Genomic DNA, 17,162 nt, shown 5'->3' on the forward strand with positions numbered 1-17,162 from the left:
CAGTACACAGCCTGGCACACAGGAAGTGCTCAATAAGGATGAGCTATTAATATGGATCCGGGCAGGTCGGCTGGCATCCCAAGGCCTGGGCTGGTGTCCATAAATGTATACTGCTGGTGCTTACAAATGTCTACCTGGGTCCCTGGTGCCAGGGCCGGCAGGCTGGCAAGCAGCTGAGCTACCTCAGGTGCTTGGTCGGGGCTCCTGGGCAGCTGCGCCCTGGCAGGGACGCGAGCGCACGGCCCTCCTCCCGCCTCCCGCGCGTCCCTGGAGAGGCGGCTGCCCACCGCGCCAGGCGCACTCCCGTGCCTCACACTCTCCCTGTCTCACAGACACTCACATTCTCCATGTGCAGCAGACCGTGAATTCACCTTCATACTAGTTACAGGGTTATTTAGCTTCTCCTGATGCTGACAATCACAAACTCTAATTCGCTGCTTGACTTCTCCCTGCTGTGCCCTCTGCCCACCCCCAAAATCCTTGGGAGACGATGGGAAGGACCTAGGTCGGGCCCCCTCTTGCCAAAGCTTGCCCTTTGGAGTGATGGAGTGATGGGAGGAGGTGGGGTGGGCAGAGGAGAAGATGACGGGCAAGGGGTGGGGAGAGAACAGCGCGGGAGAGAGGAAGTACCACCAGGGCTAATGGAGCTTCCGCCTGCTCCTCAGCCTGACACTAATGTATTCAACCTGACATCCCATCCTGTCGTGAATGAAGACGCGGCCGATCAGGCTGCTGGTCTGAGCGCTGGCAGCCCGGCCAGGACCAACGGGGGCCAGGCCACGGGCCCAGGGCTGAGCCCCCAGGCGCAGGCAGCTGGCAGGGGCTGGCTGCTGTGCCTCCCGCTGGACCAGCAGGTGCCCATCCAGAAACCGACCTGTGGCAGCCCACTCCCGCCAGCCTGAGAGGCCAGGCCTCAGTTCCTCCGCCTGCCCCGCCAGTCTCCTGTCAGGCCACGCCGTCCCGCCTGCGGAGGCTTCTCTTCGGCTTCCCGCCCTGTGCCATGTCTCTTCCTTTGACGAGGGAGTGGGTCTGTTCAAAGCTACTGCCAAACCTCAGACAGGAGACTCTGAGACGTCCCCTACCAAGCACCCAAATCACATAGTTGTGAGACTACCGTGGAGGACAGGGCCGGACCCAGGCCTCCCAGTGCCTGCTTCCTCGCTGCTGCTGCCTTGCTTGCCCACGGCCAGCCCTGCAGGGTCTTCATCTCCTTCATCCCTTGGATTCAGCATATCCCCTTCTTTCTGTCTCTCCTGTGCTCCTCCCACTTCCCACGAGTGGGCGCAGCTTCCAGAAGGTCCACCGAGGCCTCCCATTGGCTCGGGGGCCAGTCAAGGCCAGAGATCTCACACCCCTGCTCTCAGCCACCATCCACCTCTGAAGTGGTCCTCACCATCTTTCCCCAAAGCCCACTGGGCAAGTGAAGGAGGGACAGTTTGGTCTGAGAACCATCTGGGTGGAATACAGGACTCTCCTATTCACAAAATCCACACTAGCCCCATCAGCCACACCTCAGGCAGAGTCCTAGGAGTAGAAAGCCAAGCCAAGAGGACTCACAAAGACCAGGGGCCTGGCAGGGACCTGGGCCAGGGAGCTTGGAAAAGGCGATGCCAGGCAGGAGGCAGAGCCAGCAGAAGAGAGGCAGGGAGATCCATCAGTAGGTCCAAGCTCGTGCCCGCAACCGCCCAGCCCTATTCCACTGACACACCCCTGCCAGCGAGGGAAGTGGCCTTGGTGGCCTGGGCAAGAGAGATGTCAACGGGGCCGATGGGAGAAGGGGCTTGTTGACTGCAAACTGTCCATTATGGCTTAGATTATAAGCATATTGCACAGGGCTCTCTGCACGATGCCGGGGAAATCCAATACGCTGAAAGGTTAATGCAATCAATTAGGGTGACAAGGAAGTAAAGTAAAGCCTTCCGAGTAGATGAAAAGGAGAGAGAGAGGGAGAGGGGGAGAGAGAGTAAGCCATGGAGCTGGGGCGGGGGGTATGGGTGGTGGGAAGGCGAGGAGGAAGAGAAACTAGTGGGATGCAGAGAGAAGGCTTGAAGGGGGAAACAGAGACATACAAAAGCCTGAGGAGCCTGTGAAAAGAGGACAGCAAGAGACAGAGCCGCAGACACAGCAGGAGAGGGTGGCCGGCAAACTGTGCAGGGCAGCTCCCATCGCAGGCCTCTGGCTGCAGGACAGCTCCCTTCTCCTCGCCCCCTCCCTGCCAGCCCTTCCTCTCGGGCTTTGAGCCCAATTCCCACATTAGCCCACAGAGGTGCAACTGTGCCAGAGCAGCCCTGGTCCCTGACTCTGGACAGAGCAAGTGCCCACTGTGTAACCTCCAGGCCTTCTCAGCTGGGAATACAGCCTGGCTCCCTCCCACCCCAACGTGCTCTCATTCAGACCCCACTCTTCCCTTGTCTACTTCACTCTCAGCAGCACCCACCAATATAGCCTTCACAGCTGTCCCCCAGAGCATCCAGGGTCCTCCTTGCCACAAGCCTGAATGGTAGGCAGGGTTCCTGATTTTACAGATGGAGAAACTGGTGCTCAGAGGGGTGATGCCACTCCCCAGGGCCCTGCAGCAGAAGTGGAAGACCCAGGACTGCCCGTCCACTTCCCATGGGGCACTTTACCTCCAAGGCACTCACTAGACTTGGAGCCTCACCTTCTCTAAGGGGTCAGACTCAGAGGTCTCCAAGGCAGAGAGTGGGGGGTTTCACAGAACCTGCCCAGGGATGGCTGTTGCCCCTACAGGTAGAGACCCAACTCACACCCTTGCCCAAACAACCCTGCAAAGCAGATATTCTTCTCACCTGACAAAAGTGAAAACTGTGGCTCTGAGGTGATGGAACTTGCTAAAGGTTACAGGGGAGAGCAAACATAGGGCTCCTGGGATGCCAGGGGCAGGAGAGAAAGAGCCCAAACTTCTAGGTAGGTGGGACTGAGCAGAGAAGGAGGCTCTAAGAGAGTGAGCAGGGAGAGGTGCTCCCCAAACAGACCAGGGCTGTAGCCCCCCCCCCCCCCCCCCCCCCCCCCCCGCACAGGGCTCCCAGACAAATGCCCTGGCCCCTCCGAGCAATCCCACTGAAGACAAGCGCACGGGGCAGGATGACGGCCGTATCACACCATGAATGCACTTAATGTCAGAGAACTGTACACTAAAGTGGGGTACAATGGCAAATTTCATGTTGTGCATATTTGCCATTAACAAAAGAGAGAGAGCAAGAGCAAGAATGAGCAGAATGCAGAAACCAGAACCTCCAGAGCAGGGGCCAGAGAACTTTCCTGTAAAGTGTCAGGTAGTAAATATTTTAGGCTTTGTGGGCCAAACAGTCTCTGCTGTAGCCACTCAACTCTGCCACTGAGGAATAAAAGCAGCCAGGGACAATATGCAAACAAATGGGCATGGCTGTGTTCCAATAAAACTTTATTTATAAAAGTGGGCTGTGGGCCAGATGTGGCCCACAGGCTGTATTTTACCAAGCCCTGCTCCAGCGAATGGAAATGCCTGGGGATGACTTTCAGGACCCGGGATGCCTGGCTCCATCCTGCTGCCTGGGGACAGAAGGTATCCAATCTGGACCTTCAGGGGCACAGGTCTCAAGAGGAAGCAAGGTTCTCACTATGAGCAGACGGTGGAGAAAAGGAAGGGAAAGAGAACAAGCCATGGCAAGGGAAGTGGATATCCAGGAATCAGTCCCAGCTCCCAGCATCTCGAGAAGCCTTCCCTGCAACTTCAGGTTCTCATGGATGGAGTGAAGGGTGGGCACACGGCTCTTGCCATGGTAGGGTTCTGCCTGAGAGAAGAGCGAGGCTGTGGCCAAGAAAGCAGGACGGTTGTGGCCAGAAGGGAGCAAGCAGGGGCACCAGTGGGGAGAAGGCGGAGAGAGGACTCGGGAGCAGAGCTGTAACCAGGGTGGTGCTGGCGGCAAAGGGAGGAATCCACGGGCCCCAGCGAGAGTGCAGGGCGCAGGCCTGGCCTGCCCTACACCGGGCCGCCTCTGATCACGTTTTCAGGGCCACTGCCCGCCAGCACAGACAATGCTGGGGGAGCCTTTGAAGTCCGAAAGGGATGCCGCTGTGGGAGCCCGGCAAATCTCCTCCCTTCCCCGTCCTCCGGGGGGAGGGGGCCAGTGGGACAAAACCCTGAGCCGGTTAGTCGCAGCCGCCCGAAACTCGAGAGACAAAGGGAAAACAAACAGGTTTGGAGCCAGGCGCACGGTGCCGTGTCTGTCCCCCGCCCCGCGGAGCGGGATGATGGATGGCTGCAGCCAGCCAGCTCGCCCGCCGGGCAGGCCCCGCTATTTACATAACACTGGCGTTCCACCGGTCACCTCTGACACGGCACTGCCTGGGGCCGAGGCCCGGTGGCCCCGTGGTTCCTCACACCACCACCTGGGGGACTGAGACAGCCTGTGAAGGCTGGGCAGGGCCAGGGCAGCCGCGTGTGCCCAGCGTCCAGGGAGCCCTGGCCTGGGGAAGAGCAGGACGCGGCAGCCTTCTCTCTTACCCACAGCCTCTGAGAAGAGAGGCAGGGACGGAGTTCTAAGGCTTGCAAGTCCATGCGGTTCTCCAGGCAGAGCTACAAGCAGAGCTGGCAGCAGCTGCCCCAGCGGGCAACAGTGCTGCTGAGGGTAGGCATGGGACCATGGGGCAGCCCAAGCCCAGCCACCACAGATGTCCCGTTGCCCCAAGTTGCCTCGAGCACATTCCTTGCCCAAAGCACATTCCTGCAATCCATGAGTCCCCAGACCATTTCCAGCCTACGAGCCAAACAGAGACGCTCCTACTGGGGCCACCTTTCCCTGCCACGTTCAAGTGGACAGAGTGGCTCACCATTAATTCCCTGTCTCCACCTTCCCATCTCTCCCTGCGTGCTGGGCAGGACTCAACCCAGCCCAGGGTGACACGTGCATTAGACAAGTGGTCACAAGTAAGGGAAAGGACACTAGGATGGGGGTGCTCGGGCCTTACCTTGTATCAGGGTCCTAGAGGCTCCTCGAATGCAGCTGGGGGCGTCACTTCATCCTGGGGTGGGAGAGAGAGGAGTCTGGTTAGCTTTTCCAAGCCTGCAACTCCCCAGTGTGTTTTCCATCCCTCCCTGCACCCAAGGGCTCCCTGCCATCCTATGGGCTGAGGGGCTGATGTTCCGGGGCCAGCCAAGAGGGTCAGAAATTGACACCTGCTGAGTGGGCTCTGATTTGGGCCCATTTGAGTATATGCCAACCAAAGTTTGAACCATTTCAAAAAAATGGTAGGAGCGGATTGCAGGGGAAATATGGTTCTCAGGACGCCCCCAACCAAACAGAGAGAAGTTAGGCCATGCTATGCACACTCCTCCATGGAGGCAGAACAGGCCCTTGGGGTGGGAGGCGGCTGCTTTACGAGGTCTGCACTCCCATGGAGCTGCGGTGGCTGTGCAGGGAGGCCTGGGGACCGTGAGAGAACACAGCAGTAACCAGTCCTTTACTCTCATTCTCTGGCCCTGAAAATAAAAACAACTGATGCCAAGCTATTGTCGATAGCAAGTAGGTGACAGCGGGGCAAGGGTGGACCTGGGGCCGAGGCACTGAGAAGCCTCAGCCCACAGGAACAGGCTTCCACCCTGGAGTCCTACCGATGCGTCACAGACACCCACACTGGGGGCCACATGGGGAGAAGGAAAATGGCCCAACAACGTAGAGTGTCTTTAACCAGCACGCAACCCCGCCCAGCTTGCCAGGCTCGGGCCCTCCTGCCCAGAGCATGAGTTTGGGGAACCAGACTCAAACGGGGTAGACCCCGGGTGTGGAGAGAAAACCCAAGGAGCCCTCTGCCTGCTGACCAGGCCCCACTGCCCTTGCCCGAGCCAGGCCCTGCCCCCCAGGCATCAGAACTCCACCCACGCTCCGGGAGGGTTTTCTGTTCGTTAAGTTTTTCCTCCCTTCTCCCTCACTTGTGGCTTATCAGTGATGCAAGAGGAATAACACCAGTTTCCTTAGGCTATGTAATCCCCAAATCAGATTGGGGGGATTGTGGGAGAGGAGGTGACCTTGTACAGGGCTCCCGGAATGCCACCCAGTCCCACCGCCCGCTCTCCCGTTCCCAGGACATATTTAGACAGATAATGCTAATTGTACTTGACACGTCCTCTTAAGGAGGGCTCGGTCCTCTGCCAGCTTTTGCCGCCTGTGCTGGGCTGCCTGGGCAGAGGGTGCCCGCTGGGGCGGAGCCTACCCTGCCAGACACAAGGCTCTGGGAGGGCTGAGGGTCTGGTGGGCATCGAGGGGTTAGGAAAGCTGCCCCTTGGGCCTCTGGCACCCATCTGATCCAGACAGCGAGAGGCTGGGGGTCTGCAAAGAGCTGGGGGACAACTGAGATGGGGCAGTAGAAAGGACAGGGGGCCATGCCGAGGCAGAAAGGGACAAGGGAGGAACTGGCAAGGAGGTGAGAGCTGAATGAGGTGGACAGCCAGCAGGGCAGGCCAAGGCCCAGGGATGGAGACCCCTGGCCTCCAGTGCCAGGTGCTGGGTGTGTTTGGCTGCCAAAGCCTGTGTCCTGGCCAGTCAGTCCAGGGCTTCGGCTGAGGTGTCACCATCACTGTCCCATCCGTCCCACACGTACCTGCCTGAGATCTCTTGAGGCGCCCCAGCCAGCCCCCTGTTAACCCCCCAAAGCCCCCCAACTCCACAACTCTAGTATCTCACTTCCACCACCTTTTTCTCCCCTCCCATCCTCCCTGGCAACTGTGCATTTATTAATTCATGAGGCACTAATTAGTTCTTTGTTTAATTTTGTGTTAAACAGACTGACCGGAATGATAACGACTTGCAGCGCGGTGTTGCCGTCCCCAACCACCCCTGTTTTCTGACAACAAGGGAGCGCGGGAGACCGGAGCGCTGAACCCAAATCCCTGAGCAGTTGCACTTCATTAAGTCAAAATGTGACAAGAAGCTTAGAGAGCAACTTGCAGATCTGATCACACAGAACAATCGGGGAGGAAACTTTCCAGGAGTTGGTCGGGGGCTGTAGGAGGGAGGGGGAGGGGCAGAGATGCGTACATATGGGGACCGGGATGCGCCCTGGGGTCCTGTTCCCCACCTGCCCTGGGCAGGAGGCTGCGATTATGGGAGCAGGGAGGCTGTCTCTGGGTGGGATCTGGGACACTGGGTGGATTCTAGGACCCCAATGGGAGCCTGACAAGTACTCAGTAGTTCATCTCCGTCTCTCTTTTCTTTTCCGGGCATCTTTTCCTGTCTCTCACTGTCCCTGATGTCTGGTTCTGGCCCCTGTAAGTGAGCGGTCAGCACACCCAGGGCCTGGTAGCGGATGCAGTTAAGGAAGGACTCTGCAAGGCCAGGGGAGAGGTACAGCAGCTGGGAAAACCCAGCAGGGCCCTGCACTCGGGGAGGCTGAAGTTAAGTGAAACCCTTCCAAGACGAGAAACAAAAGGAATGTGTTCAGGGATCATGGCAGAAAGTGCCTAAGAAATGCCAGCATACCCCTGTCAGCTGTCCATCCATCCACCATCCACCCAATGTTCTTTTTTTTTTAATATTTTTTTATTTTATTTAATTAATTGTTGTCTAGATAATTTCTTTCTACTTTTTAGTAGAGATGGGGTCTCGCTATTGCTCAGGCTGGTCTCGAACTCCTGAGCTCAAACGGTCCACCCGCCTCGGCCTCCCAGAGTGCTAGGATTCACCCAATGTTCTTAATTCTAAGGACTGTAACCAGAGAACTGAGCACCAAAGCGCTCAGGGTTCTGTGCAGAGGACTATGGCAAATCAGAAACAACCGCGTTCTGGAGCTTCCAGGCTACAGCAGGTAACTGTCAGCAGGCAGCTGAGCTAAGTGACAACAGCCTTGTGACCTCCTCTCTCCTGTCCATGTGAAAAAGCAGGACCTTGGCCCCAGAGGCATCAAGCTGCTGACCCCATGGGCCCATGGCTCAAGAGAGCGTAGGTGATATCAAAAGCAAACCCTGCCCCAGACTAAAGGCAGTGGCCCTGCCCACATTTCACCTGACCCTCATCTCTGAAGGCGTGGGCAATGTCTTGCTCCCGAGAGATCACAGAAGGGGATGTGAAGAGGAGAATAAAAACAAAAGCACACAGAGAAGTTTGACAAATGTGAGCCCTGATGTGTGCCTTCTTATTGGCTGCCGCACCTGTCCAGGTGAGGCCTGGCCCTCCCTCTGAGAGCTCACCCCGCCCACGGGCCAAGGAAGGGCGTCTGCGGGGCAGTCTCCTCCGTCCCTTCCCCTGGCCAGTTGCGAAGCACAGTGGTCTCTCACCCGAGCCTGGCAGCCCTGGGCTGCCTTCTGTTAATTTGCTGTCAGGCTGCCTAAGCAAACCAATTAAAACTAATCATTAATTATAAAAGAGAGCGAGAAAAGTCGGAGAGGGGAGAGAGTGAAAGACGGAGAGGGGAAGGAGGAAGAGGGAAACTGGGCTGCAGGGGAAGCCCCAAAGGCCTGCAGGGACCTCCCAGTGGGGCACGGTGGGCTGGGTGCTGGGAGCCACCGGAGGCTCCTCCGGCACAAGAGGTGCTGGGGTTGGGGAGGCAGGATGGAAGCCACGGATGGAGAGAGGGCGGCCATGGCCAGAGGGTGGAGGGAAGGCCAGGAGAGGAGGGACGAGGGAGTGAAGGGTGAAGAAGGCGCAGGGACCAGCATACCAGGACCTGAGGGGGCCTCGTCCATCTGCAGTTCCCTCTGGCCAGAGCCACCGCCCAGCCTGGACCTGGCTTCGGAGCGTCTCAGCCACGGCTGCCCAGCTCCATGTTTAAGAGGCTCTGTGACGACGCGGCACCAGGCCCGCTCCTTGTCCCACACCCCTACCTGCTCCCAACCGTCCCCAGGCCACGGCGGCTCAGGGCAGCTGTCGGGCGGCCCATCTGCCCCCCCAGGGCCGTCTCCTTCCCCTGCCCCTGGCCCACCGCCCCATCCTCACACCCGCTCGCTGGCCGGGCCCTTTCACAGGGGCTGGGGCCATGTCAGCCGGCAGCTTGAGGAGGGGCCGGCACAGACAACAAGGGGCAGCGTCATGGAAACGGGCACTTTCCCGGAGAAATATTCTGTTTGGCCTCCTTCCTGCATTGAGGAGCTGTCAGGAGCCTGAGTGAGAGTCACATTACCCCGGGACCAGGCGTGACAAAACCTATTTTCTGCCTCAAATTTGATTGATTAAAAAACTTTTTAGGAAAACCATGTTAAAAGAGTGAAAGAGAGAGGGACAGAGACAGAAAGAGAGAGAGAAACAGAGGGGGAAAGAAAGAAAGAGAATAGAAAGTGCCACAGGGGAGGTGGGCTGGGGAGAGAAAGGCCGCAGGCGGGGGCCCGAGCAGTCCCCCCCAGTGGCCGATACCGCAGGGGATGCATGTCAGTGGGACGTCCACAGCATAACCAGGCAAGACGAAAGGTCAAAGGAAGCCCGGAACTTTTACACAGTGGTTAGCAGGACAACGAGGGGCCCAGGGCAGTCCAGCAGGTGCCGGTCTGGACAGAGGCCTGGGGAAAGGAGCCGGCCCTCGAGGCAGCGAGGGCAGGCGGGGGTGGCCGTCCAGCTCCGGAGTCGGAGCAGGCCTCTGCATTGGCTCTGAAGTTTGGGGGCAGGAAAGGGGTTTTTCCACTCTGTTCTCCCAAGCCCTGGCTCAAGAAATGTTTTTAATAGTAATAATTTTTAAAAAGCAGGGAGACCCTGAGCCTGGCCCTCCCCTTGCAGCTGGCCAAGCCTTTGCTGGCTCAGCACCGGCTTCGGGCCTCCGATTTGCCCTTCTGTCTCAGGCCTTCCCCACTCCGGCCCCCAGGTCCTTTGCCAGATGCTGCCCTGCGTGGTCCCCACGCCTGGCCAGGACTTCAGCGGTGAACGCAAGGCCCTGCCTTACTCTCTCAGGGCTCCAGGAGAAGAGATGCCCCCGGCCTCCTCTGAGGCCCCCTCGGGAGGAAGAACTGCTCCATTTCCCACGGCCCTGTCCAACCCACACAGAGGTGCCTCAGATCTCCCTGGGCAGGGTCCGTCCTCTCCCCAGGAAGAAGGGTCCAGGTTGGCGGCCTGGTTTGCTCTCCTTTTCTCTAAGGGCCTTAAAAGTCAAGGTGAGGAGTAATTCTAGCCAAGGAAGCAGCAAGAAGATTTTTCCAGGTCCTGGGCGGGGGTGCTCAGAAGTGTCCAGTCCAGTCTCTGTCAGCTCAGGCCCCACTGTGGCAAAGCAGTGCCTCCCGTCCCCACACAGGCACATTTCACCAGGCAGACGCACGGAGAGACAGCACCTGCTCCAGGCCCATCCCCGGCCCCTCTGCCAGGTAAACCCACCCAGCTCTCTCCCATCCCTGCTCCACAGCAACCATCAGATATTTACCGAGCACAAACCGTGTGCATGACACTGTGCCAGGCACAAGGAAGATAAAACAAGACAGCATGAAAAAACAGAGCCGGCAAGAGTCGGGTTTGAATCCTGCCTCTGCTGCTAACCACCACACGATCTGGTGGGACAGGCTGCTTAACCTCTCCAGGCCCCAGCTTTTTGGACTAAAAAGTGGGGATATATGAGTCCCTGCCTCAAAGGAAGTTCATTCCATAAATATTTCTTGAGCACCTACAAGTATGCTAGATACTTGTCCTAGACCTAGAGAACAGTGGCAAACCAAAGACTCAAACCTCACGGAGCTTCCACTCTGGTGGTTGCTGAGGACCCACTGAAATAATGGTGAGCACAGTGTCTGGCACATAGTAACTCCTCAATAAATATTACCTGTTACTAGCTCCCAAAGGTCCCTGCTTTTAAGAAGATGGGAGAGATCCCGCAATCCCATTCCCAGGTATATACCCCAAAGAATGGAAAATAGGTACTCAAAAATTTGTACGTGAATGTTCATAGCAGCACTATTCACGGTAGTCAAAAGGTGGACACAACCCAAATGTCTATCAACTGATGAGTAGTTTAACAACATGTGGTATATCCATACAATGGAATATTATTCAGCTATAAAAAGGAATGAAATTCTGATACATGCTACGACGTAGATGTACCTGGAAAACAGTGAGTGAAAGAAGCCAGACACAAAAGGTCACAAATCATATGATTCTAATAATATAAAATATCCAGAATAGGCACATCCATAGAGAGAGAAAGCAAATTAGTGGTTGCCAGAGGCTGGGGGGAAGTGAAGAGCAGGGAGTGACTGCTAGTGGGTGCAGGGTTTCTGTTTGGAGTGATGAAAAAGCCCCGGAACTAAGAGCCAGGCGAAGTGGCTCACACCCGTAATCCCAGCTCCTCAGGAGGCTGAGGTGGGAGGATCACTTAAAGCTGGCAGTTTGAGACCAGCCTGGGCAACATAGTGAGACCCTGTCTCTAAACAACAACAACAACAACAATTCTGGAACCAGATATCAGCAACGGTCGCACAACACTGCAAATGTACTTAATGCATACACTGAATTGTACACTTTAAAATGGCTACAATGGTAAATTTTATGACATGTGCATTTTACCACAATAAAATAAAATGATATAACTTAAAAAAAAAGGGGGGGGGAGGTAAAATGTCATGATTTCAAATGGGTCCTCTTTCCCTCCAGTCCTTGAGAACTATTGCCCCATGTGCTCTTAGGCCTCCACAAGATGTGCTCTGTGATTGTTGAGGGAAAAGGTGAGATGGAAAGGCCAGGGTGGCTCCAGTGAAGGGGCCTCTCCTTGGGACTCCCCCCTCAAGTGCCTGCGATCGTGCATCCACAGGCTACCGTTCCCAGCACACGCAGCGAGTGTTTCTTCTCGCGTGTGGATCCCAGTACACCTGGCCCAGCCTATCCGTCTGTCCACCATGCTCCTCGGACAACTTCTGCTGCCCAGCATCTTAGTGCAACAAGCTCCCCTCCAGATGGGTCTAAGTTGATGACTTCCCCGCCCACGGGGCTCTAGGGCTTCCCAAGGTCAGGGAGTCCCACCTCGAAGGGAAAGCCTAGGATAACCGGGGAGCCAGGCTCCGGGGGCAGCCCCCCAAGCCCTCACCTCCGCCCTCCTGCCTGTTCCAGAACGCATGTGCACACATAAACCCCTGCCTTGGCCCGGGAACTGTCAGGAGATCAACAAACAAAAGCTGCTTCTTGACAGGGAGTCATTTATATTTTAGCTTCGTTCCATTATCCTAACGAATCCTTCATCAGCAGATGCAATATTAACAGCAGAAAATCAGCTCATTACATCCGGGGGGATTTCATCAAGACGGCAATCATGTGCAGCTCCCCAAGCCTTCAAGAGGCCAGTGGGGCTGTTATTTATTTATTTTGTTACTTATTTATTTAATTTTTTGGGTTCTTTCCACATAATTGCGCCGCATCTCAGATCTTTAATAAATAATTTGTAGGTCCTGAACTGCAGACAGCTTTGCTCTCTGCCATGAGAGCCTGCATTAGCCAAAATATTTACCAATATTTAAAAGTCATTAGAGTCGGGAGGGAAGTGGGGAGGGGGTACTCTGTTCTTCCGGAAACAGCCTGGTTTGGGACCATGGTGCTTGGCCCTCACTATAGTCCTCCAACCCCATCTCTGGGTCCAAGGCCAGCCGTCCTAGACTGGAGCCTCCTGGAAGACAGGCCCACATCTGTGTCCCTTACTCACTTAATTTGGGTGGGAGCTTCTTGGGTGCTCTTAGAGAGGGACAAGCCCATCTCTAAGGATGCTGCTGGGCTGACGGGCGGGGGCAAGGGACTATACAAAGGACCAACTTAGTGCAGGGGTAGGAACCTTCCACATGCTTGAGCTGGAGAGCCCCACTGGGTTGGCAGTCCCTGCCTACCCCATGCCAGGACACTCAGCAAGGGGAACCTTCACTGTCTTCCAGCAGGTCCTGGCTCTGCCGCAGCTGTCCGACCCATCCCTCTTGGCTTCCCAAGGTCATACCTTCAACTTCAAAGGAAATGAAAATTCAGTGGGTCCAGAAGGCAGCCTTGTTCCATTTTACAGATGCAAAAATGAAGGTTCAAAAAACTTAAGCTCTCTGCCCAAAGCAGCACAGCTGGGAAAAGCACAGAACCAGATTCAGACGCAGAAGTAGCTCTGCCGAGCCTCTATGCTTCCCACTAGGCCTGAGCCTTCCGATGACACAGCCCAGCCTTCCCAACGCTGCTGGCTCCAATCCACAAGGCTGCAGTGGCCACTGGTGCTGACGGGCACCCCCCACCGCCACCACTGGGCTGGCCATGCTTTCACAGGTTTTTCCCAGCGGGGGCTGGATTTCTGCCCAGCCAGGAATCTGCTCCCAGGATGTCAATTCTAATCTCCCCAGTGCCCTGACAGAATTAAGCTCCAGTTTGTCCGACAACATCCCAAAGTTTCAGAAATCCAGGGCAGACTCTCTAATCAGGCTGCAGGACAAAGGTCTGGCCTGACCCTGTCACTTCCATTTATTCCTCCTGTCTGTCTCAGGGCCTCGGCCTTTCTGCAGCTTCCTCCACCCTCTGCCCCTTGCCTGGCCAGCCCAGCCCCCACCCTCTCCTCCAAGCTGCCCATTTCTCAGCGCAGCCCAGCCTTGCCCCTCCCAAGCAGCTGGGCCAGTCCTGTTGCTCCTATCTAAAGCCCAGGAATTCCTGTGAGACCAACCTGCTGCTAGCACTTGGCCTGTTGGCCTAACCTTGGTCCGGGCAGCCTTCTGTTAACTGACTTTAGGGAGCGCACAGGCTTAGCCCCTCCTTGGCTCCAGGGAGGGTGCTCAGTCTGGAGTTGCTCTCCAAGCCTGTACCCTGGCCTCCGGTCAGCCGACTCCAGGCTGCCCATAACTTGCACCTGAAGCATGCTCCAGCCTCACCAGCCTCCATCCTGTTTGAGGGGTCAGCCTGTGGGCCATGGAAAGCCTTGGCCCCTTGGTCGCACTTGGGGACACCTATGTGGGCAGAGACCTCTCCTCCTCAACCAACTCTGCGATCACCAAGAGGTGACAACTGTCTAGACAGTAGAAGCAGCCCTGGACCTGGGATGGCCAGGCCTGCAGTGAGGAGCCCAGGGCCGTGGCTCTGCTGGACCATGAGCCATTAGGAAGTGGTGAGGAGAGGTGGCCAGCAGGGCCAGAAGTGCCCTGTGCAGACAGACAGGGGCAGGAGGCAGAGACGCTTCCTCCTCCATGACCCACGGTACCCACCTCACTCCCAGTCCACGTGGCTCATGTGTGGTCCCAGAACATTAATACCTTGTCACATGCACAAGCTAGTTAGAAGAGACAAAACCTTCACAGCACACACAAAGAGGTGTGGGTGGGGACCCTGGCTTACATCTGGTGTGCTCACATCAAAAGACTCCTGGGGAGCAGGCAGCAAAGGGAGGAGATCAGACAGTCACAGGGAATACCCAGGGCTGCTGCACTCATGCCCAAGCGCTGACCATAAGCCAGACCAAAGGGAGAGGGCAACTCAGGCAGGGGCGGGAAAGCAAATACAAGGTGCAAAGAGAAAGTAAGAAGAGGAGGAAACAAATGGAAATGTCATTTTGCTGTTTTGCTGACCTTCTAGAAGGCAGGAGAAATCTAGACTGGCCGGGGTGGGGGGTGGGGAGGAACCGCCCCAAGAGCTGCCCAACTGGCAGGTAGCACAGAAAGTCCTGGAATGCTGCAGGTGGGCAAGGCCATGCCACAGCCCCTGGCCTGCCATAGCCCTGGGCAGAGACCCGGTGCAGAGCACGAGGCCTTTCTCAAGCCCTCCCCTCCCCAGCTTCCGCAGCCACGCTGCACCAGGTGGGGACCCGCTTTCCCAGGGTTGCAATGCCGGGCAGCTCACTGGCAGGCTTTTCTGTGTTTGGCCAAATTTCTCCCCTATTCCTGGGCTGGCCCTGCCTCCAGCACACTAGCCAGGGCACCTGGAGGACAGGTGGGGCAGAGGGCTGGGCGGAAGGACTCCCCTGGAGAGACCTGGATGGGCTGGGCTGGCGGAGGGCCGAGCAGAAGGGAAATGCTACCATGAAGACGACACTGGGGAGGGCGTGGCCTTTAACCAAGCCCTCTCTCTGGAAGACAAAATCATTTTAATACTTTTACCAAAAAACAGAAAACTCTACAAATGCCTGCCTGGTAGCACTTTCCAGAAAGCCCTAGCAGTTACCACTGAACCCCCAACTCTTGCAACCCCACAATCCTCCCAAACTTCCACTTTGCTTCTCTGCCTTCCCGCTTGCCTCATCCTTCCTCCCCTGCCATGCTGGGGTGTTGGTGAGTTGTTGGTTTTTTTTCCTTTTATTTTTTGCTATTTATCAGCAGATTGTGTGGAGCTGAGTGGTGTGAGCCTCACCCTGCTAAATAAAGCTTTGGTATTTCTGATAAAGCCATCAAATTCCTTATCGCACTGACACAAAGTGCATTTAAAGAGACAGACGCCCTGTCCCTCCCTCCCCTCCAGCCCCTACCCCCTCCACTCAGTTCAGATTTCCAGCTGCTCAGACGCTTCGGGATCAGACACCAAATACGGCTCCTGAGGATGTGGGGGGAGAGGGAGGGGTGGGAAACCCTTGCCAACTCCCACCCACCGATGTCAGAGCTGCTGGCACCCTGAACCAGGGACTCGGTCCCAGGGTGTGGCACGGTGCTTCCTGACTCGACTCTGGAACCAGAGGGAGCTATCAATAGAAACGTCCTGCACCAAGGGATGTCCTCATAAACAGAACAATCCTGTGTTAGGACAAAGCCGGCCCAAGGAAGAGTCCCTGGTAAGCCAATGGGCCTGCGAGGCTGCTCAGGCACTGTGAGCATGCCTGGTCGCCCCAGCTGCAGCGGCACCAAAGGTGGTGCGAGGATAGGGCCCAGAGGGACCACTGGGGCCCCTTCAACACAGGGCAGATAAGTGGCCGTGATGGTGCCAGCTGGAGTCCATGTCGGGTTTGCCATGTGCTCAGCAAAGCCCTGACTCCTCACGTATCCCTGGGAGGGAGGCAGAACTAGCACTCCATTTGACAGATGAGGAAACTGAGGCTGGCCCAAGGTCGCAGAGCCAGGGCTCCAGCCTAGGCTGACAGCAGGGCTCTACCCGAGTGAAAGCTGCTCCTCCACTGATCCATGCGCAGAGCTCACCTCTAGGCCCAGCTCCGGCTCCGTCCACGGCCCCATTAAGATCCCAGGAGACAGGCCTTCCTGCGTCCTGCGTCCCCTCCCACCTCCCCGGCCCTAGCTTGGCAGCCCAGACCCTGCGCCCACACACAGCCTGTTGGTTGAGGAATCAAATTTATTATTTTTAATTATTTTGATTTATCAAAGCAGCAGCTACAATCATATTAAACCAACTTGGCTTCTTGGCATTTAACAGATACAGCTGCCACAGGACTCCCCCAGACTCCATAAAACACCCAGCCCGTCCACCTGCTCCCCAGAGGGCATCTCAGGCCCCTTCTCCAAGAACCCCAAATTTGAGGGCCACGCAGCCCCCACCTTTGCTCCTGCCCTGCTAGAAGTACACACAGCCAAAGTCACCGAGGGCCAGAGGGTGAGAAAGGAACAAGCTGGAGCAAAGCTGCCAGGTGCTTTGGGGACACAATCACCTCCAGCCCCAGCCCAGGAGACCCTGCCAGAGTCTGACCTACTGGGGAGGAGGCGACAGACCCAAGCACACCACCTTTCAGCTGGCATTTGCAGGAGCCCGCTCTACCCTAGACCTGCAAACGGGCTCACCAGCTTGTTCTGTGGACCCTGCTCACAAGAGGAATTAGTGTCCCTTTCTCGTAAGGGAAGAAACTGAGGCTCAGAGAAAGGAAGTGCACAGCTCATAAAAACAGCAAGGCCAGAATGCAAACCGACTGCTTGAATTAAAAGCCCTTTTTCTTTCAACCATACCTCCCTGCCTTCCCTTTAGCCCCGGGAACTGCATCCTGCCCACATACTGTGGCTAATGGAAGAAGATGGCTGAAGAGGAAGGACCCCTAAGTTCAAGGTGATGGCCTACGGCTGCACACACCAAGCATTTAGCATCTGCGTGCTCAGGAGATGGGATCCTTGGGAGACAGCACTGTGGGGAAGGCGGCAACGAGCCAAGAGTTTTCCACGGGACACCCAGGTGCACCCAGGGCACGAGGAGAGGCACGGGGAAGCGGGGCACAGTGAGCAGATTCATGGCTCAGCTCAACCAGGGAGCTGGGCCATGTTCTCAGTGCTGCCTGATCCCAAAGTCTGTGAGGCCAGGAGCCTGCACAGTGAGGGAAGAATCAGCAGGGTGTGAGAA

At 56.5% G+C, this 17,162-nt stretch overlaps 1 protein-coding gene across 1 annotated transcript in view; it reads right to left on the bottom strand.

Annotated features, from left to right (window-relative positions):
- CASZ1 (castor zinc finger 1) overlaps positions 1–17,162 on the bottom strand; it is a 145,249-nt gene that overhangs the window by 60,168 nt on the left and 67,919 nt on the right. Inside the window, exon 3 of the mRNA XM_069477326.1 lies at positions 4,969–5,022. The gene's annotated coding sequence lies outside the window, so the exon portion shown is untranslated. The remainder of the gene's footprint in view (positions 1–4,968; positions 5,023–17,162) is intronic.

The sequence above is a fragment of the Eulemur rufifrons genome, chromosome 8 (assembly GCF_041146395.1).
Source record: "Eulemur rufifrons isolate Redbay chromosome 8, OSU_ERuf_1, whole genome shotgun sequence".
Taxonomy (NCBI): Eukaryota; Metazoa; Chordata; class Mammalia; order Primates; family Lemuridae; genus Eulemur; species Eulemur rufifrons.